The 27,256-nt window shown below is 46.4% G+C and overlaps 1 protein-coding gene across 1 annotated transcript in view; it reads right to left on the bottom strand.

Annotated features, from left to right (window-relative positions):
- Nucleotides 1–27,256, bottom strand: part of LOC309548216 (RING finger protein 17-like) — a gene marked incomplete at both ends in the record, with an annotated part of 356,308 nt that overhangs the window by 236,901 nt on the left and 92,151 nt on the right. The window lies entirely within an intron of this gene.

Here is a 27,256-nt window from a genome sequence, read left to right as displayed (position 1 = left end):
CGACACTGGACAGGCGCACAGCTAAAGGGGCCTCATTTAAGGCCACATCGCACAAATACATGACCCCCTGATAAATCTGATCCACCATCTCCACGGTAGTGGGGGGGGGGGCAGAATCAGCCACGAGGGTGCGTTTGAGCACCTTGGTCCAATCCGCCACAGCCTGAGCCACCATAACAGAGGCAAAAATAGGCTTGAGCATGGAACCCGCCACCATATAGGAATGTCGGGCAAGAGATTTTAGCCTCTTATCAGTAAGGTCCCTAAACACCAGAGAATCTTTGGTAGGGACCAGCGTAGCTTTGTTCAATCTGGCTACCGTATGATATACAGTGGGTACGGAAAGTATTCAGACCCCCTTATATTTTTCACTCTTTGTTATATTGCAGCCATTTGCTAAAATCATTTAAGTTCATTCTTCTTCCTCATGAATGTACACATAGCACCCCATACTGACAGAAAAACACAGAATTGTTGACATTGTTGCAGATTTATTAAAAAAGAAAAACTGAAATATCACATGGTCCTAAGTATTCAGACCCTTTGCTGTGACACTCATATATTTAACTCAGGTGCTTTCCATTTCTTCTGATCATCCTTGAGATGGTTCTACACCTTCATTTGAGTCCAGCTGTGTTTGATTATACTGATTGGACTTGATTAGGAAAGGCACACACCTGTCTATATAAGACCTTCCAGATCACAATGCATGTCAGAGCAAATGAGAATCATGAGGTCAAAGGAACTGCCTGAAGAGCTCAGAGACAGAATTGTGGCAAGGCACAGATCTGGCCAAGGTTACAAAAAGATTTCTGCTGCACTTAAGGTTCCTAAGAGCACAGTGTCCTCCATAATCCTCAAATGGAAGACGTTTGGGACGACCAGAACCCTTCCTAGAGCTGGCCGTCCGGCCAAACTGAGCTATCGGGGGAGAAGAGCCTTGGTGAGAGAGGTAAAGAAGAACCCAAAGATCACTGTGGCTGAGCTCCAGAGATGCAGTCAGGAGATGGGAGAAAGTTGTAGAAAGTCAACCATCACTGCAGCCCTCCACCAGTCGGGGCTTTATGGCAGAGTGGCCCGACTGAAGCCTCTCCTCAGTGTAAGACACATGAAAGCCCGCATGGAGTTTGCTAAAAAACACCTGAAGGACTCAAAGATGGTGAGAAATAAGATTCTCTGGTCTGATGAGACCAAAATAGAACTTTTTGGCCTTAATTCTAAGCAGTATGTGTGGAGAAAACCAGGCACTGCTCATCACCTGTCCAATACAGTCCCAACAGTGAAGCATGGTGGTGGCAGCATCATGCTGTGGGGGTGTTTTTCAGCTGCAGGGACAGGACGACTGGTTGCAATCGAGGGAAAGATGAATGCGGCCAAGTACAGGGATATCCTGGACAAAAACCTTCTCCAGAGTGCTCTGGACCTTAGACTGGGCCGAAGGTTTACCTTCCAACAAGACAATGACCCTAAGCACACAGCTAAAAAAACGAAGGAGTGGCTTCACAACAACTCCGTGACTGTTCTTGAATGGCCCAGCCAGAGCCCTGACTTAAACCCAATTGAGCATCTCTGGAGAGACCTAAAAATGGCTGTCCACCAACGTTTACCATCCAACCTGACAGAACTGGAGAGGATCTGCAAGGAGGAATGGCAGAGGATCCCCAAATCCAGGTGTGAAAGACTTGTTGCATCTTTCCCAAAAAGACTCCTGGCTGTATTAGATCAAAAGGGGGCTTCTACTAAATACTGAGCAAAGGGTCTGAATACTTAGGACCATGTGATATTTCAGTTTTTCTTTTTTAATAAATCTGCAACAATGTCAACAATTCTGTGTTTTTCTGTCAGTATGGGGTGCTATGTGTACATTCATGAGGAAGAAGAATGAACTTAAATGATTTTAGCAAATGGCTGCAATATAACAAAGAGTGAAAAATTTAAGGGGGTCTGAATACTTTCCGTACCCACTGTACTTGAGGCGGCACACACCAACACGCCACCGTAGTAGCCGCAAAAAGGGTAGAGAAGTTGAAACCTCTTAGGCACCACGAAGGTGTGTTTCAAATTACGCCATAGCTCATTCACCTTATGGTGAAACTCTGCGGGGCAAGGAAAAACCTGTGTTGTCTTGCGGGTCCTGTGTGTACCAAAAGAGGACACAACACCCGGAGGAGAGAGCTCATCCTCCAAATGTAATGTTTCCTTTACGGCAAGAATCAGCGCATCCATAACTGCGCGTTCCTCGGGCGACCCAGGGGGGGGAATCATCCATCCCTGCCACCTCCGCCTCCCCCTCAGACTCTTGCGGGTCCTCAGAAGAACGAGACCCCGAAAGGGCCACGCTACCTACAGCAACCATGTCACATTCAGAATCAGAAGAAAAGGAAATCCTAGGCCTTTTCCTAGCAGCCCGTTCAGACATCAGCACATCCATTTTTGACACCAAAGTTGCCACAATAGCAGATAAATTAGTCAGGGCAGAGAATTCAGAGGAACCTGAATCCCCCACCAAAGCTGGAGGGAATTTGCTGTCCTGGGATTCCATAGCAGAAAAGAAAGTTTTTTTTTTTTTTCTGAGTACTGGCCCTTTAAGAGTGCCGCTGACCCCCGCAGCACACCGCTATAAGGACTGTGACACACAGACCCCCCGCAGGGACAAAACTGGCGAGGAAGATTGCACAAATAGGTATGCAAAGGAACAGCAGGACAGAACCCCCAAGTGTGTTACCAGCTCCTTCGGTCGGCTCTGAGAGAAAGGAAGTGATGTCACCGCTGGAGGCTGAACTAAGGCTGCAGACCAAGGAAAAATGGATGCCTATTAAAACTAATGGGAGGCTTCGGCAAGATGGCTGTCAACATGTGCTCGGAACGATCGTTTTCCACACACAAGATGGCGCCACAAGGCGCCAAAACACACTACATAGCATGCTGTATAGGTGCCCATAGTGAAGCCAGACATGCTGCCCACACCAAAAATGGCGGACCGGTGGTTTTTAACCCCGCAGCGGTCGCCGCATGTGTCTGTACCTCCAAGCACCCTAAAGTGACATTAGGAGAGGGATCCCCCAAAACCCCACACAGCGCTGCTGTGAGAGAATAAAACCCCCGCAGGGCCTGGGACCAGATAGCCCAAAAAATGCACAGACATGGGGGACACCACAGACACACAGGACTGCCAACCCCAGACAGAGGCCCCACATAGAGTGTACTTACCTGTACCCGATGGCGTGGGGTGCCTCATATCAAATGGGAAACCGCCGCCCTTAGATGGCAGGGGAGTGCCGTCAGACAGAAACGCAGGACACTGGAAGTGCATGGACGAACCTATGCTGTGTCCAGTGAGGTAGCCACCTCACAGGCTGCATCCCTGAGGACAGGGATGGGTCGTTTGCGAGGCCAGAGCGAACACATAGCCTGCGAAACGCTCGATGGCAGGCTGGAATTCCATCTGACCCTCTGTCCTGGAACACCAGGACGGTCAGTCCGGTTCCCAGCTCCGCAAACGCCGTCTTCATCCGAAGATCCAACTAACTAGCGCTGATAAAATAAACAGCTAGCAATGTAAAGAAAAAACTGAATTTTTGTAAAATCTTACCGCAAAATTCCTTTCTCTGAGTCCTCAAGATTTGTTAATATAAAAGCTTTTAGCATATCACACCCCTAGGGGGCGGTCCCCTCAGTCAATACCTCCCTGCATTCTCAACTCAGTTTCAGTAGCATAGCAGTAGAGTACATAAACCAACCCCAAAAGAGGGGCGGGGGCGGCGACTGTCGGAGGACTCAGAGAAAGGAATTTTACGGTAAGATTTTACAAAAATTCAGTTTTATCTTACGTCCTCCGACAGTCGCCGCCACTTCATAATCTTCACTAATGGGGACGTCCCATAGCAGTGTAGACATGAGGGGTGGGAAAAAAGCAGCCGCGCCTAAAGCAACGCAGTACCCACAGCAGAGAAAGGAACCTTACCAAAGTAAGAGAACCAACTGGGCAACAGGAAAAAACATGCTCAACAGGAGCAACAACCCAGGAAAGAACAAGTAACCTAGGGGTAAAAATACCCCAACAGCCAAGGACCCAAACAAGGGACCCTAAGGCACTGCCGCACTAAGAACTTTACGGCCAAAGGAAGCATCTGCCAATGCCTGAACATCCACTTTGTAAAATTTGGAGAAGGTGTGAACAGACGACCAAGTCGCCGCCTTACACACCTGGGCCACAGAAGCCTGATGACGATAGGCCCAAGACGTACTCAGAGACCTGGTAGAGTGCGCCTTCACAGGGAAAGGAGGAACCTTCCCCTTCAAAGCATAGGCTTGCACAATGGTCTGTCTGATCCATTTGGTGATGGTCGCAGCCGACGCTGCCATGCCCTTCCGAGGACCCTCTGGAAGGACAAATAGAGAATCAGACTTGCGAAAGGATTTCGTCGATGACAGGTAAACCCTGATCGCCCGAACAACATCCAAGGAATGCAAAGCCACCTCCTTTGGATGCTTAGGCTTTGTGCAAAGTGAAGGCAAGACAATGTCCTCATTGAGGTGAAATTCCGAGATCCTCTTCGGAAGAAAAGATGGGTTAGGTCGTAAGACCACCTTATCCAAGTGAATCACCAAGTAGGGAGAGCTGCAGGACAAGGCCGCCAGCTCCGACACCCTGCGAGCCGAAGTGATCTCCACCAAAAAGGCAACCTTCTTGGACAACAGAGACAACGAGATCTCCCTGATCTTCTCTAAGGGAGCATGCTGTAACACGGACAGAACAAGGTTCAAGTCCCATGGAGGTAAAGGGTCCCTCCGAGGAGGGGCCAAATGTCGCACCCCCTGAACGAAGGTGCTAACCAAAGAATTAGACGCCACAGGGCGTTGAAAAAGAACGGCCAGCGCAGAAATCTGACCCTTAATCGTGGCCAACGCCAAACGCTGGTCCACGCACGTTTGAAGGAAGGCCAACACTCTCGATACCGAGTATGAGCGAGGGGAGTACCCCCTGGACTCACACCAGGCAAAATACGCCTTCCAAGTACGGTAGTAAATCTTCCCTGAAGAGGCCTTCCTAGCCTTGATCAAAGTGGGAATGACCTCAGGGGAGAGACCCCTATCCTTCAGGACCTGGCCTTCAACAGCCAGGCCGTTAAAGCCAGCGACTGTAAAGCAGGATGGAATATCGGTCCTTGAGACAGGAGATCTTCTCGAAGAGGCAGACGCCACGGAGCGTCGACCGCCAGATTCACGAGGTCTGCGTACCAAGACCGGCGAGGCCAGTCTGGCGCCACCAGAATCACCGTGTGCGGTTCCGAGGCCAACCTGTGAAGGAGCCTGGACAGCAGCTGAATCGGTGGAAAGGCATACATCAGACGATACTGATGCCAGGGCGCCACTAACGCGTCTGAGGCGCCTGCCCGAGGATCGCGCGTTCTTGCCACGAACCTTTCCACCTTGTTGTTTCGACGAGACGCGAACAGGTCCACATCTGGGGAACCCCACTTCGCGCACAACATCTGAAAAACATCCGGGTGAAGGGACCATTCTCCCTGGTCCAGGGTCTGGCGACTTCAAAAATCCGCCTGCCAGTTCTCCACTCCCGGAATGTGAACTGCAGATATCGCCGGGACGTGCGTCTCGGCCCAAGACAGAATGTCGGCTACTTCCCGAGCCGCTCGGGCACTCCTGGTGCCCCCTTAGTGGTTGATGTAGGCCACCGCTGTGGCATTGTCCGTCTGCACCCGAACCGGACGGTCCTAAAGCCTGTCCGTCCAACGCAGAAGGCAGAGATTTATTGCTCTCAATTCCAGAATGTTGATCGGAAGGGAGGATTCCTCCACCGACCAAGTTCCCTGGGCGGACAGAACGCCCAGAACACCACCCCAGCCCGACAGGCAGGCATCCGTGGTGACCACCGTCCATGACAAAGGACGAAAAGACTTGCCCCCCGACACCGCCGGGGACTGGAGCCACCACAAAAGACCCCTTCGGGCGAGGATGCTCAACGAAATCCGCAAATTCAGAGATTGCGGACGCCCGTCCCACTTGGCCAGGATCTCCGCCTGAAGATCCCATGTGTGAAACTGGGCGAAGGGAATCGCCTCGAACGACGAGACCATCAATCCCAGACACCTCATACATTTCCGAAGAGATGAGCACTGAGTGTCCCTGAGGGACCTGACCTTGTCCTGAAGTGTCCGGAGCTTGTTTTTCGGCAGGAAGACCTTCGCTTGAACAGAGTCCAGGATCATCCCCAGGTAGGGAAGATGAACCGATGGACACAAGGTCGACTTTGGAAAATTTACCGTCCAACCGAACTCCTGTAGAGTCTGCATCGTGACGGACAGGTCGTTCACCAGGCCCTGACTGGTCGCAGACCGAATCAAGATATCGTCTAGATACCCCAGGACAGAGATGCCCTGGGCTTTCAACAAAGCCAGGACCGGCGCAAGCACCTTGGTGAAAACCCGCGGAGCCGATGCGAGACCGAAGGGTAACGCCACAAATTGGTAGTGATCCTCCGCAATGGCGAATCGAAGGTACCTCTGGTAACCCTCGAAAATGGGGATGTGCAGGTACGCATCCTTCAAGTCGATGGAGGCCATGAATTCCCCCGGAACCAGGGCAGCCACCACCGAGCGCAGGGATTCCATGCGGAACTTGTGAACCCGCACAAAGCGGTTCAGAGCTTTCAAGTCCAGAATCGGAGGTACCTTGCCCTCCTTCCTGGGCACAGTGAACAGATTGGAGTAGAACCCCCGAAATCTGTCCCGATGAGGCACCGGAACCACCACTCCCTGGGCCCGCAGGTCCCGCACCGCCAGGTGCAGATCCTGCAAACGCTCCGGAGACAGCTGAAGATTTGAGGGAAAAAATCTGCTCGCCGGCCGAGAGAGGAACTCGATCTTGTATCCAGATCGAACGATTTCCTGAACCCACCTGTCCCGAATGCGGGCCAGCCAGGGTTGAAGAAAACCGAGCAAACGTCCCCCCACCCCAGAGCCGGGTGAGGGCGCCCCTTCAGGCCGAATTGGCATGGGCAGCAGACCCGGACTGGCCGGACTTCTGCTTACCTGCCCATGGCTTATTCTGGGAGCCTTGGCCCTTGAAGGGCTTGCCCTTGTATTGCGACCGAAAGGACCCCTGAGAGGGCCTAAACGAGGTATTCTTCTTACCGCAAACAAACTTATTCTTGTGAGATTGGGGTAAGAGAGAGCTCTTACCCCCGGAGATCCCCTTTATCAGCGTATCCAAAGACTCGCCAAAAAGGCGAGATCCCGCATAGGGCAAATTAGCTAAAGTCTTGCGAGATGATTGGTCAAACGACCAGCATTTCAGCCAGATCAGGCGACGGTGCAATACCGCCACACTAGAGAGGCGTGCAGCCAAAGGGACTAAATCCAAGTCCGCATCACACAAATACATGACACCCTGATGAATTTGATCCACCATAGCCAATGTTGTCGGCGGAGCAGAGTCAGCCACCAGGGTGCGCCTGAGTACCTGCGTCCAATCCGCAATAGCCTGGCTGCCAAAATGGAAGCAAAAATAGGCTTCAGCATAGAGCCGGCAACCGTATAAGCATGACGGGCAAGAGACTCCAATCTCCTGTCCGTAGGGTCCCGGAACACCGGGGTATCCTCAGCAGGAATCGCGGTAGATTTATTCAAAATTGCCACCGCATGATCCACCTGAGGCGGCACACACCAACGCTCATCAGTGGTGGGCGTAAATGGATAACGCAGCTTGAACTTACTTGGCACAGTAAATGGCTTCTTTAAATTGTGCCATTGCTCATCAACAGCGCGCTGAAATTCCGCAGGGCAGGGAAAAACCTGCGCTGTTTTGCGCTTCCTTTGTGTCCCATAAGAGGACAGCAAGCAGGAGGACATGGCTCATCCTGCAAATGCAGTGTTTCTTTGATAGAAGCAACCAACTCATCCATTAATGCAAGCTCTTCAGGCGAGCCAGGGGGAGAGTTATCAACCCCTTCTACCTCAGCCTCCCCCTCAGACCCCCACAAGGTCCAGAGATGAGCGAGACCCTGAGAAGGGCACTCCAGCCATAGCAGCCCCATCACCCTCTGAATCAGAGGAAATAGACAATCTGGGCCGTTTTGCGGATCGATCAGCCATTAGCATCTGCACCTGAGAAGCCAGGTTCGCCACAATAGCAGCCAGATCAGCCCCCTCGGGGGATGCAGCAGCCCCTTGGCCCCCCACCAAGGTGGGAGGAAACTTGCAATCCTGAGAATCCATGCCCTAGCAAAAATTGGAAAAAGGAGTACTGTCCCTTTAAGACCGCGGCAAGCGTAGCCCACCGCACACTACTGCATGGATCGTCCCCCACAGGGATAAGAACACTGAGCAGGGAAATACAGGATAAGGAGAAGTAAAAACCTGGAGAGGCCACACAGGCTGCTGCCACCGATCGCTGTCCCAGAGCAAAAGGAAGTGATGTAATGACTGACCGCCCTATAAAGCCAATGAAGGCTACACAAACATGGCCGCTGGCTGAGGCATTGTTCGGGCAATGACAAAATGGCGCCGACATGTGGTTGTACATCGACCGCCATCACAATGGCGGCGTTTGGCGCCAAAACACCGCACCCTACTCACTTAGGGCCGGACACCACAATTTTGCCTCAAAAAATGGCGGACCGCAATAGTGGCAGCCGCACAGCATGTCTAACCCCAGTCTGCCCACACAGCAGATAGGGAGAGCCCCCTCCCCCCCCCCCGCAGCCCACAGAAAAGGTAGCTATTCCACACAGGAATCTGACAGGGAGCTCAGCACAGATACAGACATGCAGGGTCACACAGTCACAGACTGACACCCAAACAGACAGGTCCCCACATAGAAATGTACTTACCAGTCCGGATGGCGTGGTGAGCCTTCTCTAGCGACCAAACCGCTGTGCTGAGGACAGGGAATGTCGCAGCCAGGACGCAGTGGAACTGCGGTGCGAAACCGCAAATGGCGTCCAGTGAGGTAGCCACCTCAGAGGCAGCATCCCCGCAGCGAACAGGGATGGGTCGTTCAATATGCCAGGGAAACCTGACTGAACGTTCAATGGCAGGCTGGGAAGCCCCTGGCCCTGAGCCCTGGGATCCAGGGTGGCCAGTCCGAGACCCAGCTCCGCAAGATCATCTTCATCCGAAGAACTAAACTAGTGCTGAGAAAAATAACAGCTAGTAAAAGAAAGAGAAAAAATACTCAAATAAAATCAAAAAAGAGGATAGAAAGCTGAGACTGAGAGCCCCAGCACAGTATCAGCTAGCTACTCCTAAGCTAGGCATTAGAAACTGAGTTGAGAATGCAGGAAGCAGGGAGGTATTGACTGAGGGGACCGCCCCCTAGGGGTGTGATATGCTAAAAGCTTTTATATTAACAAATCTTGTTGCCTAGCTACTCCTACGGAGCAAAGGTCAATACCCCATTAGTGAAGATTATGAAGTGGCGGCGACTGTCGGAGGACGTAAGAGAAAATTACATTTTCAGAAAATAAATATAAAAGAAAAGAAGAAGGCTGAGACTGTAGCCTCAGCACAGGGAAGCCTATCCACTCCTAAGCTAGGCAGAAGACAAACTGAGTTGAGATGGCTATTGCAGGGGGGTATTGGACTAGAAGGACAGCCCCCATGGGTGTGACTATGTAGACAAATTGTTCTTTTACAAGTCTTTTGCCTAGAAACTCCTGCGGAGAGGAAGCAATACCCCATTAGTGAAGACTGTGTAAATGGGCGGCGACTGTCGGAGGACGTAAGAGAAAAAAGCAGCTTAGCTGCACATTTTTACTGCCCTCCAAATACAAGTGTAAACAAGGTCTAAGCAGAAGCATCTCACTATGTTTACAGTATGATCATTATGATGATCATAGTACAGTAGGTGCTATATGGCTGTACTTTATATGCTGATACTGTGGTTGTATTTTAAACACTGATTCTGTGGCTGTGTGTTATATTCTGATACTGTATCTCTACTTTATATACTGATACTGTGGCTGTGGTGTATATACTGATACTGTGTCTGTAGTGTATATACTCATTCTGTGGCTGTAGTGTATATGCTGATACTGTGTCTGTAGTGTATATACTGATACTGTGTCTGTAGTGTATATACTGATACTGTATCTGTAGTGTATATACTGATACTGTGTCTGTAGTGTATATACTCATTCTGTGGCTGTAGTGTATATACTCATTCTGTAGCTGTAGTGTATATGCTAATACTGTGGTTGTACTGTATATGCTGATAAGTATCAGCATATGCAGCCATATACAGTAAAGAAACAGTATCAGAATACACTGCCATATACACTACAGCCACAGAATCAGTATATACACTACAGCCACAGAATCCATATATACAGTACAGCTACAGAATCAATATAACAGTACAGTCACAGAATCCATATATACACTATAACCACAGAATCAGTGTATACACTACAACCAGAGAATCAGTGTATACAGTACAGCTACAGAATCTGTATATACACTACAGCCATGGTATCAGATTATAGAGTACAGCCACAGAATCAGCATATTCAGTGCAGCCATAGTATCAGAATACACAGACATATAATCAGTATATACAGTACAGCCATAGTATCAGAATATAACACATAGACACAGTATTAGTATATAAAGTACAGCCGCAGAATCAATATATACAGCCATATACAGTAGGAACACTCTGTGGCTGTACTTTATATGGCTGTATATGTTGGTACTGAGGCTGTAATGTGTAATCACTGTACCTTCCATGTCCTGCTGCCTGACTATGCATGCAAGTGCACCCACCGCTGGAATCCCACACCTGCTTCCGCAGCCACCTCTTACTCCTGCACAGACTCTTCAGAGTATCACTCTGCAAGGGAAAGGATGGTGGCTGCTGCGGCCGGCCAGATCATAACTTCAGGATCAGGACATGCGGCGCCCACTTTATTCACCTGCGCACTGAAATTAAAGAAAAAAATGCCCTCACGGCTCTCACCTCCTGGGCCCCTCAAACCTAGTAGTAGTGGTGGTTCTGTGCTGCGCTGCTCCTCCACAAGCCAATGTAAAGCTGCCCGCCTCCCCGCTGGGCTGATCGGGACCGAGCACAGCACTGAAGGGGCGGTTCAGCAGCCCTGGCGCTGCCCCTGACTGCTATACGCCTACCTATAGGTAGCACCGGCCCTGCTCGTATGCAGATAGACGCTTACACCATGTAAAATGTCATGTCACTGTAGAGCTGCACGATTCTGGATGAAATGAGAATCACAATTATTTTGCTTGGAATTAAGATCATGATTCTCTGCGTAACATCATATTTTACATTATAAAAAAAAAAAAATGGGATAACTTTGCTGTTTCGTTTTTTTTTTTTTATTCATTAAAGTGTATTAATTGCGTTTGAAAGACTGCTGCGCAAATACAGTGTGACATAAAATATTACAACAATCACCATTTTAGTCTCTGCAAAAAAAAAAAAATATATAAATGTTTGGGGGTTCCAAGTACTTTTCTAGCAAAAAAATGAATTTTTGTAAAATCTTACCGTAAAATTCCTTTCTCTGAGTCCTCCGACAGTCGCTGCCCACTCATTCAGTCTTCACCAATGGGGGTATTGATTTCATCTCCATAGGAGTAACTAGGCATACAACTTGTTAAAAACAAAGCATTTACATAGACACACCTATGGGGCTGTCCCACTGGTCCAATACCCCCTGCCATCAGCATTCCCAACTCAGTTTGGTAGCAAGCAGTTAAGTCCACAAGAACCCCAATAGAGGGGAGGGGGCGGCGACTGTCGGAGGACTCAGAGAAAGGAATTTTACAGGTAAGATTTTACAAAAATTCAGTTTTTTCTTACGTCCTCCAACAGTTGCCGCCCACTCATTCAGTCTTCACCAATGGGGATGTCCCAAAGCAGTGTAGACATGAGGGGTGGGAAATGCGACCGTCATAAAGGCAACGCAGTACCCACGTCAGAGAAAGGAACCTTACGTGAACCGCAAGGTAATCCTCTGGGCAACAGAAGCTCAACAGGAGCAACAACCCAGGAAGCAAATAACCAAAAGGGGGAGAAAACAACAACCCCCAACAGACAGGGGCAGGCAACGACCTGACCCCATCAAGGCACTGCCGCACACAGAACTTTGCGGCCAAAGGAGGCATCTGCCGATGCCAGAACATCAATTTCATAGAACTTTGAAAAGGTGAGCACTGACGACCAAGTCGCAGCCTTGCACACCTGAGCCACCGAAGCCTGATGCCAGAAGGCCCAGGACGCACTCACCACTCTAGTAGAATGCGCCTTGACAGGGAAGGGTGGTACCCGTTCCTTAATCAAATGGGCCTGAACAATCGTCTGTCTGATCCATTTTGAAATGGTCGCGGCAGACGCAGCCAAACCCTTTCGAGGGCCCTCAGGAAGGACAAAAAGAGAATCTGACTTCCGAAAGGATTCAGTGGAGGACAGGTAAACCCTGACAGCCCTGACAACATCAAGAGAATGCAACGCAATCTCCTTAGGATTCGCACAAAGCAAAGGCAAAACAATGTCCTCATTAAGGTGAAAATCAGAAAGCACCTTCGGAAGGAAGGATTGGTTAGGTCGCAAGAGGGGAGCGGCAAGACAAGGCCGCCAATTCCGACACACTGCGCGCTGAAGTGATCGCCACCAAAAAGGCAACCTTTTTCAACAGCAGAGGCAACGAAATTTCCCTGATGTTTTCAAAGGGAGGACATTGTAAAACGGACAAAACTAAGTTCAAGTCCCAAGGAGGCAGAGGCTCCCTCCGAGGAGGGGCCAAGTGACGCACACCCTGAACAAAGGTACGAATCAAAGAGTTAGACGCCAGGGGGCGCTGAAAAAGGACGGCCAGAGCAGACAGCTGGCCCTTAATCATGGTCAACGCCAGGCGCTGATCCACACCAGTTTGCAAGAAGGCCAACACCCTCGCCACCGAGTAGGCACGAGGAGAGAAGCCCCTGGATTCACAGCAGGCAAAATAAGCCTTCCAAGTATGGTAATAAATCTTACCGGAAGAAGCTTTCCTCGCTTTGAGCAGAGTAGGAATGACCTCAGAGGAGAGACCCGTGTCTCTCAGGACCTGGCTTTCAACAGCCATGCCTTTAAAGCCAGCGACTGTAAAGCAGGATGGAAGATTGGTCCCTGCGACAGCAGATCGTCTCGTAATGGCAGCCGACACGGAGGCTTGACGGCCAGTTGAACGATGTCCGCGTACCAGGAATGGCGTGGCCAGTCCGGGGCCTCCAGAATCACCAACCTCGGTTCCGAGACTAACCTGTGCAGGAACCTGGACAACAACTGAATCGGAGGAAAGGCATATATCAGACGATAAAAGTGCCAAGGCACCACCAGCGAATCCGATGCGTCTGCATTTGCAGAAAATAAAATCATAAAATACAAGAAGGCTGAGACTGTAGCCCCAGCACAGGGAAGCCTATCTTACTCCTTAACTAGGCAGAAGACAAAGTGAGTTGGGAATGCTGATGGCAGGGGGTATTGGACCAGTGGGACAGCCCCATAGGTGTGTCTATGTAATTGCTTTGTTTTTAACAAGTCTTATGCCTAGTTACTCCTATGGAGATGAAGTCAATACCCCCATTGGTGAAGACTGAATGAGTGGGCGGCGACTGTCGGAGGACGTAAGAGAAATACTTATTTTAACTTGCAAGCAACAAGTGTCAGAAAAAGGTTTAGTCTTTAAGAGGTTAAATTTCCCTCCTCTGAGCAGACGGAAGGAAAAGATACATTGTATTCACTGTGATTATAGTACTGAACTGGGAGACTTGGGCAGGAGGCTTTTTTTTTTCTTTGAAAGCTGATCTCTGCTCCCTCACAGCTATGTAAACAATCCAGCAAAGGTCATGTTAAAGTGGAGTTCCACCCTAAAATTGAACTTCGGTCAATCTTCTTGGTCCGGGTCACCTGAAACATAAATGGATAATCGCTATTTTTTTTTTTTTTTTTACTTACCTTGTTTTAGAAGAAATTATACTCACCTTACTTCCTCTTCCTCCCCTCGGCGGCCACGGCCCGTCATCACTTCCTGGCTTGCAATGAATCACTGCGCCTGCACCGGCCTCAACGTCAGTTCCGGGCAGGCGCCAACATACCTTGCTAAACAGCTTCTGGGCATGCCCAGAAGCTGTGCAGGGATGACGCTGCAGCCCCGGAAGTGACGGCGGGGCCAGTGCAGTGCATCGTGGGATCGAAGAAGACGGAAGAGGACGCAGAAGAGGATCGCGCTGGCTTTAAGCTGCCCACACCTGAGATGGCAGCGCTGGACAATACATTTTCAAGGTAAGTATTTCTTCTAAAAGGTAAGTGCAACCCGGGACAGTTCAGAGGCTATCCATTGTGGAATGCACTAGCCCTGACTGTCCCAGGGTTTTTTTTATGTTTTTTTTTTAGGTGGAACTCTGCTTTAAGAGTCCATTCACACTGCCGCGACTTGTGAGGTGACTTGTGTGCCCTCAAGTCACCCCAAGTCGCTTGACATAACAAAAGTAATGTAAATCAATGAGAGCAGTCTTAACTGGCACTACTCAAGTCGCTCCGACTTCAGAAAAGGGTCCTGTACTACTTTGAGGCGACTTGTATCCGACTTGTCCCAATAGACTTCAATGGGAGTCGCCTCGTGGCACTGATATGTGGCACTGGTGGATACTGATTCGTGGCACTGATATGTGGCACTGGTGGACACTGATACGTGGCACTGGTGGACACTGATTCGTGGCACTGATATGTTGCACTGGCGGACACTGATTCGTGGCACTGATGGATACTGATTCGTGGCACTGGTGGACACTGATTTGTGGCACTGATATGTGGCACTGGTGGACACTGATACGTGGCACTGGTGGACACTGATTCATGGCACTGATATGTGGCCCTGGTGGACACTGATTCGTGGCACTGATACGTGGCACTGGTGGACACTTAGTGTGAGGAAAGGGATATGCAGTGTAGTTAGGGTACAATATATACGACTATTGTTAGATTCAATAATCTAGTTTCTGTAGGGAAAGTATTAAGTGTCAGGGTGACCGTAGTGTAGTTTAGGGTGAACTATCTCTGAATGCTATGCCAGGGTGACCGAACTCATCCATGTTAGGGTGACCGCCATAAGAAAAAGATCATTTTTCTTAGAATTATTAGTAGAGCAGGGATGGGGCTCCGCTCCTTTTACACCTGGGCGTTTATTGGGCTTTTTTGTGGACGTCTTTGGAGGCAGGCATGACATCTGAACTTCTGTGTAGGGGTATATATACACACACATATATGTATATATACACATACACACATGTAGAAGAAAACTTCACAGGTACACTTTTTAGACCCCTCCCCCAGACACTAAATCCAAAGAAAACTCTTTTTTTTTTTTTTTTTTTAATGTTTTCAATAATTGGCTCTCTATCAAAAACTACAATTTTTAAGAACTTTTTTTGGTGGGCAATGAGGAAATGACAACACATCATATTCTGATTGGCCAAATACAGTCGTACAAAGTCGTCTATCATACAAGACGCGCTAAAAGTCGCCCCTTATGAGGCGACTTAGAGGTAGCGGTAGTGTGAACCGGCTCTAAGATTGTCGGGAGGAGAATCGAGATCGCAATTTTTTTTTACTTTTAATCGTGCAGCTCTATGTCACTGTCAATAAAATAATTAAACATTTGCTCCACAGCAGTGGTGCCTTTCCCAATTCCATGACTTTTCCAAAACTTTGTGGGATTCAGTCATTTTCCAATACTTTCCCAGGCCTGGAAAGTGTCATGTCAAAATCCCATGACTTTTTCAGGAATTTCATGACCGTACCAACCCTGTGGATATACACTCACTGGCCACTTTATTAGGTACACCTTACTAGTACCGGGTTGGACTTAATTTTGCCTTTATAACTGCCCTAATTCTTCGTCACATGGATTCAACAAGGTGTTGGAAACATTCCTCAGAAATTTTTGTCCATATTGACATAATAGCATCACACAGTTGCTGCAGAATTGTCGGCTGCACATCCATGATGCAAATCTCCCGTTCCATCACATCCCAAAGGTGCTCTATTAGATCGAGATCTAGTGACTGTGGAAGACATTTGAGTATAGTAAAGTTATTGTCATATTCAAGAAACCAGTTTGAGATAATTTGAACTTTGTGACATGGTGCATTATCCTGCTGGAAGGGGCCATCAGAAGATGGGTACACTGTAGTCATAAAGGGATGGACATGGTCAGCAACAATACTCAGGTAGGCCTGTGGCATTTAAATGATCTTCAACTGGTACTAAGGGGCCAAAGTGTGCCAAGAAAATATCTCCCACACCATCACCAGCAGCCTTAACCGTTGATACAAGGCAGGATGGATCCATGCTTTCATGTTGTTTATGCTGAATTCTGAATGTCGCAGATGAAATCGAGACTCATCAGACCAGACAACGTTTTCCAATCTTCTTCTGTCCAGTTTTGGTGGGCCTGTGTGAATTGTAGCCTCAGTTTCCTGTTCTTAGCTAAAAGGAGAGACACTCGGTGTGGTCTTCTGCTGCTGTAGCCCATCTGCTTCAAGGTTTGATGTGTTATGTGTTCAGAAATGGGATTCTGCATACCTTGATTGTAATGAGTGCTTATTTGAGTTACTATTGCCTTTCTAACATCTCGAACCAGGCTAGTTATTCTATTAAAATCTTTTATAGGCAGATGTTTAGGACAGCAGGGTCTACTTATGGATCAATCTACATTCAGTGAGTTATTTTTCCTCTGGATAAAGCTCGGCAATGGTTCTCAGGGGGGTGATAACCTTTTCTAGAGAAACAAAATAGTCAAACTCTCCATTCCATTTGTTCATGAATGGGAAATATCTTTTTAGATTTTGCATGTTTCTCAATACCCAGAAGGGCATGGCGAGATGGAGAAGAATGAAATCTGACTAAACTGCAGCTTTTTAGCGCAGCAGAACTGAGCTTATGTACTTTGGCAAGCATAATGTGTGAAGCCATAGCATCAAAATTATGAGAGCCTGTGGCCTTCTCTAGCACCTCCTTCAGGTCTTCAAAGTTTTCCATTATCATCCCTTTTAAGAAGTTAGTTCTACTTTTGACTTAGGTAGGAGGGACAGAGGTGAGCTCTTGACAGGAATGACTAAGTCATCAGATAAATTCTGACATAGCTGTAGAGAAATCGAATTTGCTCAGAAAGGTTGCTGGTTGGATGCCTAGGACCAAGCTGGAATCGGATACAGAGACCAGTGTCAAAGTAGAGTCAAGCTCTGGTGGAAAGGGAAATTTTACTCTGTGTGGTTTGAGTGCTATGCAGCTCATTGGGGGCTTAAATGTTATTTTTTTCTGTGGTTCTATTGTACCTGATTTCAAACACTGTTAAAAGTGACAGCGTTTCTCTGTGGTGTACTCACTGAATAGGCCGTGGAAATGGGGTGTGTTTGGAGATGTACACGCAGCAATTCATGCATTGACTGTTCTGTAGCAAAATCCTTGTGACAAAAGGGTGGAAGTGCTCAAGGAGGAATTTGTAATAGTGTGAAATGTGGTGTGATGTGGCACCTAGACATCTACCTGAGACTAAGCTGTGAATGGTAGAAATTTTACCACCAAATTTTGAAAGATTAAAAACTCTATAGTGAATAAAGTCAAACACATTTCACGGTTTCCAGACAGTTGTAACATAAAAATGAATAATATCCATGAAACATCAATATGTGTGCGGCAAATAGTGGAGATATTAAGCCTCATACTTGCTATAAGGGTACAGCAATGGGCTGATAGCAGGATGAATCCTGTCTAAGGCTGGGTTCACACTGGTGTGATGCATGCACCACAGAGAATCCTATGTGGGTTCCTGCATCACATCTGAATTGCAGGCAGTTCACACTGATCTCAGTGAACTGCTGCAGGAGTCAATATAAAATTAATGACACCCCAAAATCTGTTGAAGTGTGAACTGTTGAATAGGATGAAATCAGATCATATGGGTCAAAACACCCATGTGATCTGTTTCCAGTGCAGACAAAAAAAAGGGCCCAGCACCACTTTGGCATGATAGAAGGCGATTTAGCCATACAAACTGAACTTGCGCTGAACAGATATAGCATGTGATGTGCACAGGCATGCAGTGTGGATCACATAAAGTCTGGCAACGCACCATTGTGAACCCAGCCTTTTTTCAAGTGACTGACCTCTGTATGAGTTCTGGCTTTGCAAGTCATGGTAGCAAATCCTCGGAGGGGTCTAGGAAACAGAAGTGGAGGACAACCTTGTGCCTAAGAAGTAACCTGTGGCTAAATACAGTGCCTTGCAAAAGTATTCAGCCCCCTTGAACTTTGCAACCTTTTGCCATATTTCAGGCTTCAAACAAAGATATAAAACTGTAATTTTTTGTGAAGAATCAATAAGTGGGACATAATCATGAAGTGGAACAAAATTTATTGGATATTTCAAACTTTTTTAACAAATAAAAAACTGAAAAATTGGGCGTGCAAATTATTCAGCCCCTTTACTTTCAGTGCAGCAAACTCTCTCCAGATGTTTAGTGAGGATCTCTGAATGACCCAATGTTGACCTAAATGACTAATGATGATAAATAGAATCTAACTGTGTGTAATCAAGTCTCCGTATAAATGCAGCTGAACTGTGATAGTCTCAGAGGTCCGTTTAAAGTGCAGAGAGCATCATGAAGAACAAGGAACACACCAGGCAGGTCCGAGATACTGTTGTGGAGAAGTTTAAAGCCGAATTTGGATACAAAAAGATTTTGTACCAAGGAGCACTGTGCAAGCGATAATATTGAAATGGGAGTATCAGACCACTGCAAATCTACGAATACCTGACCGTCCCTCTAAACTTTCAGCTCATACAAGGAGAAGACTGATCAGAGATGCAGCCATGATCACTCTGGATGAACTGCAGAGATCTACAGCTGAGGTGGGAGACTCTGTCCATAGGACAACAATCAGTCGTATACTGCACAAATTTGGCCCTTATGGAAGAGTGGCCATTTCATAAAGATATCCATAAAAAGTGTCGTTTAAAGTTTGCCACAAGCCACCTGGGAGACACACCAAACATGTGGAAGAAGGTGCTCTGGTCAGATGAAAGCAAAATCAAACTTTTTGGCAACAATGCAAAACGTTATGTTTGGCGTAAAAGCAACACAACTCATCACCCTGAACACACCATCCCCACTGTCAAACATGGCGGTGGCAGCATCATGGTTTGGGCCTGCTTTTCTTCAGCAGGGACAGGGAAGATGGTTAAAATTGATGGGAAGATGGATGGAGCCAAATACAGGACCATTCTGGAAGAAAACCTGATGGAGTCTGCAAAAGACCTGAGACTGGGACGGATATTTGTCTTCCAACAAGACAATGATCCAAAACATAAAGCAAAATCTACAATGGAATGGTTCACAAATAAACATATCCAGGTGTTAGAATGGCCAAGTCAAAGTCCAGACCTGATTCCAATCGAGAATCTGTGGAAAGAACTGAAAACTGCTGTTCACAAATGCTCTCCATCCAACCTCACTGAGCTCGAGCTGTTTTGCAAGGAGGAATGGGCAAAAATCTCAGTCTCTCGATGTGCAAAACTGATAGACATATACCCCAAGCGACTTACAGCTGTAATTGCAGCAAAAGGTGGCGCTACAAAGTATTAACTTAAGGGGGCTGAATAATTTTACACGCCCAAATTTTTCAGTTTTCTTATTTGTTAAAAAAGTTTGAAATATCCAATAAATTTTGTTCCACTTTATGATTGTGTCCCACTTGTTGTTGATTCTTCAAAAAAAAAAATTACAATTTTATATCTTTATGTTTGAAGCCTGAAATGTGGCAAAAGGTCGCAAAGTTCAAGGGGGTCGAATACTTTCGCAAGGCACTGTACATTGCATTCAGTGCTAACAGAAGGGTCCAAGCAGGATCCCTTGCCAAAATTAACAATAAATGCTGTCCCCATAACATGGAGTCCAGGTATGGTTCTCAATGTATTACTGAGATTGCACCAATCCAGATTCACTGCTTCTAGTTCTTGTGACAGTAGACGGCAGTGAAGAGTTGACTAAAGAATTAAAAGTATAACTAGTTCTAAATGTGTGCACATATTAATTGATAAATGCAACAATGAGATAGTTTTTTTGAGCATATTTGCTGATTTATAGTAGTTATTTGCTAATAATTTAAAAACTTGCCCTCCAGAAAGGTTTTACCCCCTCAGGACAAGACCATTTTTTGCTATCTAGCACTGTGCTACTTTAACTGGCAATTTGGTGGTCATGCAACACTGTTTCTATATAAACAAAAAAAAGGCCCAAAATTTTGCAAAAAAACAAAACAAAAAAACAAGGTTTTATTTTGTTATAAAACATACCCATTAAAATCAAATGTGTTCATACATTTAGGCCAAAATGTGATCTCTGCTACATGTCTTTGATTAAAAAAAAATCCCAATAAATGTATATTAATTAGTTAGTATGAAAGTTATAGCATCTATAAACTATGATACATTTATTTAAAAACTGATCAGTCCTGATGTACTGACGGCCTATCTAATTTCTTAAGGATCTCAAAGTGCCAGGACAGTACCGATAACCCCTTTTTGCAAAGTAGACAGTCTGAGATCTTAAAGCGGAGTTCCACCCAAAAGTGGAACTTCCGCTTTAGGGAGTCCTGACCCCCCGACATGCCACATTTGGCATGTCATTTTTTTTTGGGGGGGGAGCGGGTACCTAGTTTTGACAGGTACCCGCTCCCACTTCCGCTCGGAGCGCCGCGGCGCCCTGAGCGGAAGTTCTCCTCTCCCCCTCCCTCCCTGCAATCTTCTGGGACACGTCAGAGGTCCCAGAAGATTGCCGGCCAATCACGGCGCGCAGCGCGACTCGCGCATGCGCAGTGGGTACCCGGCTGTGAAGCCGCAAACTGTAACAGCCGGGTGCCCACAGCAGTGATGCCGGCGCCGAGGGAGAGGATCAAGGCTTCCGGCGGCCGCATCGCTGGACCGTTGGACAGGTGAGTAAATGGCTGGAACTCTGCTTTAAGAGACATGGTAATTTTTTTTTTTTAACCACTTTACCACCGGAGGATTTACCTGCTTAACGTCAAGGCCACTTTTTGCAACTTGGCATGGCGCAAATTTAACTGACAATAGCGCGGTCATGCAACACCGTTCCCAAACAAAATTTATGTCCTTTTTTTCCAACAAACAGAGCTTCCTTTTGGTGGTATTTGATCACCTCTTCGCTTTTCATTTTTTGCGATAATAAAAAAAAGCGAAAATGTTTTCGAAAAAATTGACATTTTCTACTTTGACAGTTAAAAAATATCCAATATATTCAATTTTTGTCATATATTTAGGCCAAAATGTATTTAGCTACAGGTCTTTGCCAAAAAATTCTCAATGAGCGTATTATTAACCGCTTTAAGACCGGAAGATTTTACCCCATTCCTGACCAGGCTATATTTTGCGAGTCAGTACTGCGTTACTTTAACGAACAATTGCGCGGTCGTGCAATGCTGTACCCAAATAAATTGATTTCCTTTTTTTCCCCACAAATAGAGCTTTCTTTTGGTGGTATTTGATCATCTGTGCGTTTTTAAATTTTTGAAAAAAAGCGACAATTTTGAAAAAAAAAAAAACATTTTTTAAATTCCGATATATAAAACTTTCCCAAAAAAAAAATTAAAAATCAAAATTTTTTAACATTTTAGACCAATTTGTTTTCTGCTACATATTTTTGGTAAAAAAAAAAAAAAAAAAAAAAATCAAAATAAGCTTATTTCGATTAGTTTGCGCAAAAGTTATCGCATTTATTAACTACGGGAAATATGTCATTTTTATTGTTAATTTTTTTTTTTACTAATAATGGCGGTTATATGCGATTTTTGTTGCGGGACTGCGACATTGCGGCGAACAGATCGGACCCCTAACTGACATTTTTGGGGGTACCAGTGACATTACTACAGTAATCAGTGCTATAAACATGCACTGTTACTGTAATAATGACACTGGAAGGGAAGGGGTTAACTTTATTGATGATCAAGGGGTTAAATGTATGCCTCATGCTTACTGACGTGTGTGAGGGGAGGGGGTTGTGTGACACAGACACAGATCGCAGGTTCAGCTATGCTGAATCCTGTAATCTGTCCCTGTCTGTCACATAGGAGATTTCCTCACTCGATCCCCGACGATCGGGGAAGAGCGGCAGTGATCACCGCCTCTCCTCCCCTGGCCCCACTCCCGCTGTGTCTGAATACAGCGGGAGCGAGGCTCCGGCGGCGAGAACCTGGTGACGTAGGTCTACTTCGCCAGACGATAACGAGCCACTTTGCCGCAGTACAAGTGGTTAAAGTTGTAATGTTTTTCTTACAATTTTTAGGGAAATTAACCACTTAAGCCCCGGAGGATTTGCCTGCTAAAAGACCAGGGTTTTTTTTTGCGATTTTTTACTGCGTGACTTTAACGGACAATTGCGCGGTCGTGCGACATTGTACCTAAACAAATTTCCCACAGACAGAGCTTTCTTTTGGTGCTATTTGATCACCTGTGCGATTTTTTGATCATGCGCTATAAACAAAAAAAAGCGTCAATTTTGCAAAAATAACAATATTTTTCACATTTTTTTATATGAAATTCCCCAAAAAAATGTAAAAATGTGAATTTTTTAACATTTTCAGCCAATTTGTTTTAGGTTACATATGTTTGGTAAAAAAAAAAAAAAAAAAAAAATCGCAAAAAGCGTATTTTGATTGGTTTGCGCAAAAATCGCGTTTACTAACAAAGGGAAAGATTTTTGTCATTTTTTGTGGTTTTTTTTAATGAGTAATGGCGGTGATCTGCGATTATTTTTGCGGTACTGCGACATTGCGGCGGACAGATCGGACCCTTGACTGACATTTTTGGGGTTACCAGTGACATTACTGCAGTAATCAGTGCTATACATATGCACTGTTACTGCAAAAATGACACTGGCAGGGAAGGGGTTAACTGTATTGGAGAGGGAGGGGTTAAGTGTGTCCTAGGGGCGTGTTTCTAACTGTAAAGGGACATGGCTATTGGTGTAAAAACAAAGATCAACGGTCCTACATAGTAGAACAGTCTGATCTTCATTTTTACACCAGGGAGAATGACAAGCGGCTTGTTTACATAAGCCGCCTGACTTTCTCCCTTCACCAGAGCGATCGTGAGTGACCGGCGGACGATCGGGTCCGCCGTTCACACGCACTGACTTGTCAGTGAACGAGCCGGGGCGGGCGCAATTGGCTCACAAGTCAGTGACAGGCGAGTGACGTACCCATACGTCACTCTGCCTGGCCGAGGCTGACCGCCGCAGTATATAGTCGTGCAGCGGTCGGCAACCGGTTAAGAAACGTTTTTTTTTTTCTTTTCACCAGGGCAGTAAAGCATCATTTGATTGGTGTGACAGATATCTGGGATACTGACTGTTTAGTTTTTTTTTTTTTTTTTTTTTTTTTTCAAACTATTGATTGTTTTCCTGTTTTTTTTACTATAATTCAATTATATATTTCCTATTGTATCAGAGGGATAAAACATCCAATTGGTTTTCCTACAAGGAGGAATGTGGAGCGAATGTTTGCAACACTCCATTCCTGCCGATGACCTCAGCAGGTCAGATACACAAGAAAGTGGCTGTGAAAAAAACTGTGCTCAATGGCTAGGTCTGAAACAAACTGTTGATTAAAGAACACCTCAAAGAAAAGATCTTGAAATTAGACAAGAAAAAACAAAAAAAAAACCTGCATACTGTATGTGGGAGGGTTTATACTCCATACGGCTGGTCTAAAGGGCCCTTTAGGCAGAAACATAACTCGGTTGCAAAAGTATCACATGTCCTTCAATAAGAGAAAGATAAATGACCTTTAAAATTTAAAAAGTACAGGCCAAAAAAAATGCATTGACTTACCGTAAAATTCCTTTCTCTGAAGTTCATTGACAGACGCAGCTCCACATTCTTCTTGACCATTGGGTTATGCTGTCCCCTACAGGAGTAGGACACTAGGCAGGAAAAATCTTTACCACGTCTATGGGGCAGTCCCTGCAGGCATACACCCACTCACTCTGCTATAGGATTCAGATTTGTTGCAAGCAGGGTTTAGAAGAAAAAAAACCCATCCCACTCAGAAATAAGAGGAGCGAGTGCTGCGTCTGTCAATGAACTTCAGAGAAAAGGATTTTACAGTAAGTCAAAAATCCAGTTTTCTCTATCGTTCATTGACTGATGCAGCGCCATATTCTTCTTGACCATTGGGAGGTCCCAATGCAATATTTGCATGAGGGGTGGGAAAACAACGCAGAAAAGAACGTAATTCCCCAAAGGCTAAAAACGAAGGCAACCAGTGAACATGAAGCTCAACCAGAAAATGTTCTATTTTTAACAGCAGCCTGCAAAACCTTGCAGCCTAAAGAAGCATCCAAGGATGCCAACACATCTACTTACCACATCTGCCTGATCCATCTGGATATGGTCGCGGCAGATGCAGCCAATCCCTTTCAAGATCCTTCCGTGAGGACAAAGAGTCTAATTTCCTGAAAGATTAAGTAGCTGCAGGTAAACCTTAATTGCCCACACCACATCCAAAGAATGCAGGCAGTTTCTTTGGGATGCTTGAACTTAGGACAGAGTGAAGGCAGCACAATGTCTTCATTCAAATGGAAATCAGAAACCACCTTTGGAAGAAACGACTGATTAGGTCGAAGTACCACGTTATCTCTGTGGACCACCGGATAAGGTGAACGGCAGGATATCGCCGCCAATTCAGATACTCTGCGAGCAGAGGTAATAGCCACCAAAAAGGCTACCTTCTGTGACAGTGTAAGCAGGGGAATCTCGCTAATGTTCTTAAAGGGAGGTTTTTGAAGAACAGACAGTATCAAGATATAGCTATATGGCGAGCCCCTTGAATAAAAGTGAGAATCAAAGCATGCATAGCTAAAGGGTGTTGGAAAAACACAGCCAAACCCAACACTTGGCCTTTACTAGTACCCAAGGCCAACTGCTGTTCCACCCCTCTTTGGAGAAAGGTCAAAATCGGGACCGGCTGGCATCCGTGGTTAACATGGTCCAATACAATGGGAGGAAGGACTTTCCCTGGCGCAGAGACAACGAACAAAACCACAGAGAAGCACACTTTGTGCTGTGACTCAACCGAATCATAGTGTCCAAGGATTTTGGATCTTTGTTTCACTTGACAAGAATTTCCCTTTTTAAGGGTCTCATGTGGAACTGAGCAAACTGAACCACCTCGAAGGTCAACACCATCAGACCTAAGGCTCGCATGCAGGTCCGCAGAGAGGACAGGTTGCTGGATAACAGCAAACAAATCGCCCTCTGCAACTTTTGCAACTTTTCCGGGGAAATAAACACCCTCGCCAAAGCGGAGTCCAGAGTAAGGCCCAGATAATCCAGTTTTGAAGATGGTACAAGAGCAGATTTTTTTAAATTGATGTTCCAACCGAACTCTTGCAGCGAAGTCTGTACAGTGATTGTCAAGTTGCCAAACAGGACGGAATGGGAGTCTGCTGGAGGAGATCGCCCAGGTACACTAGTACCGCAAACCCCGTTGTCGCAGTAATGCGAATACCGGAGCCAACACTTTGGTGAAGAACCTTGTGAGCAGAGGAGAGACCAAAGGGTAACGCCAAAAATTGATAATGCACGTCTTCTACAGTGAAGCGAAGAAAATTCTGGTGTCCAGCGTAAATAGGGATGCTTTTTGAGGCGCCCCAATTGGTCAGAGACAATTTTGTCAAAAAGTTCCGGACAAGGGAAAACCTTGCCTGACTTCTGGGATTTGTGAGTGCCAAATGGAAGCTGCATCCCTGATGCTGCAGAATCATGTGCCATTTTTAGAGTTTCCTGCACTGACACTAAATGCCCCCCACCAGCGCTCTTTCCCGGGCGGTTGCAGACGAGTATATATCGCCCTCGCCATCCGAGTGCGATGACGCAGAACCCTCAGGGTGACATGCGTCCGAGACGCCATATCTACCTCAGAATCTGAGGATACAGGAAAGGCAGGGGAGGGCATAGGGGGCTTTTTACTAGTGGTATTTTTTAAACACAAATCCACTTGACACCTGGTTTTCCAAAACCGCTGTTAAAGCAGACAGGAGTTGCGACCCGGAGGTCCACGCAACCACAAGGTGGGATTTGTAGGTGAAATGTGTTCCTGGGACTCCATATGAACCCTGGAATAGTGCAGTGTCACTTTAAGAAAACTGTGAAAAACTGACCCAAACCTCGGCACCAGCGGTACTACAAGTACCAGCCACTAGCACTGCAGATAGGGTGAGAGAGAGCTGCACAGGGACCCCAATAGACATACCACCATTCGATATAGAGGAGAACAGGATCGGTCTGTTGAGCAGAGAAAACAATCTTTACAGGAAGAGGAAGTGCCTGGGCGCCCATGCATTTCAATAGGAACTTCTGCAAAATGGGGCTGAACAATTCTACAGTAAAATGTCAGCCCCCTCGGAATGCCATGCTGTCTCCAGGACCCCCTAAGAGGTCCAAATGATTAGTGGCATCGGAGGGTCCCCCATCATACCAACGACATCGGATGGGAGTCACTCCGAACAGATTACCTCTCCACTCGGGGTGGGGGGTGCTGACAGCCATGGGGTACGCTGCGACTCAGGCTGAGCCAGGTCGTATGCATCCCAGCGAGGTGTTTCACTCGTCCATTGGGGCTGTGTTGTGGCGAGGACAAGCGCTGGGCTATAACCTGCATATGCTCGCTGACTGGGCTGGGAGACCTTAAGGATATAGGATATAGAGTCTGAAACCTTGTCTGGCTGTTGATTGCAGTTCTCTCTGGAACATAACTAGCTAAAAACAAACAAAGGTTCCCTTTAAAATAAAAAATTCAAGCTAAGACCGAAGTCCCAGCTGGGAATTAGGTCCTACTCCTAAACTAGGCAGAACAAACTGAATCCTATAACAGAGTGAGTGGGTGCATGCCTGCAGGGATTGCTCCATAGGCGTGGTTAAGATTGTTCTTGCCTAGTGTCCTACTCCTGTAGGGGGGCAGCATAACCCAATGGTCAAGAAGAATATGGAGCTGTGTCTGTCAATGAACGATAGAGAAAAATGGATTTAAACCGATAATGAGGACATAGAGGGTGCATGTATATGGAGGACTGTGGTAAGAACATTAAACTAGGATTCTTTGGAGCATGGACTATTCTAAATGATGTTTTTGTAAAGCAATACAAACATAATTTGTACAATATATAT

Source organism: Pelophylax lessonae (genome assembly GCF_965119305.1).
Source record: "Pelophylax lessonae genome assembly, chromosome: 2".
In the NCBI taxonomy this organism is placed as follows: domain Eukaryota; kingdom Metazoa; phylum Chordata; class Amphibia; order Anura; family Ranidae; genus Pelophylax; species Pelophylax lessonae.
This window is presented reverse-complemented; position numbering and strand designations above follow the sequence as displayed.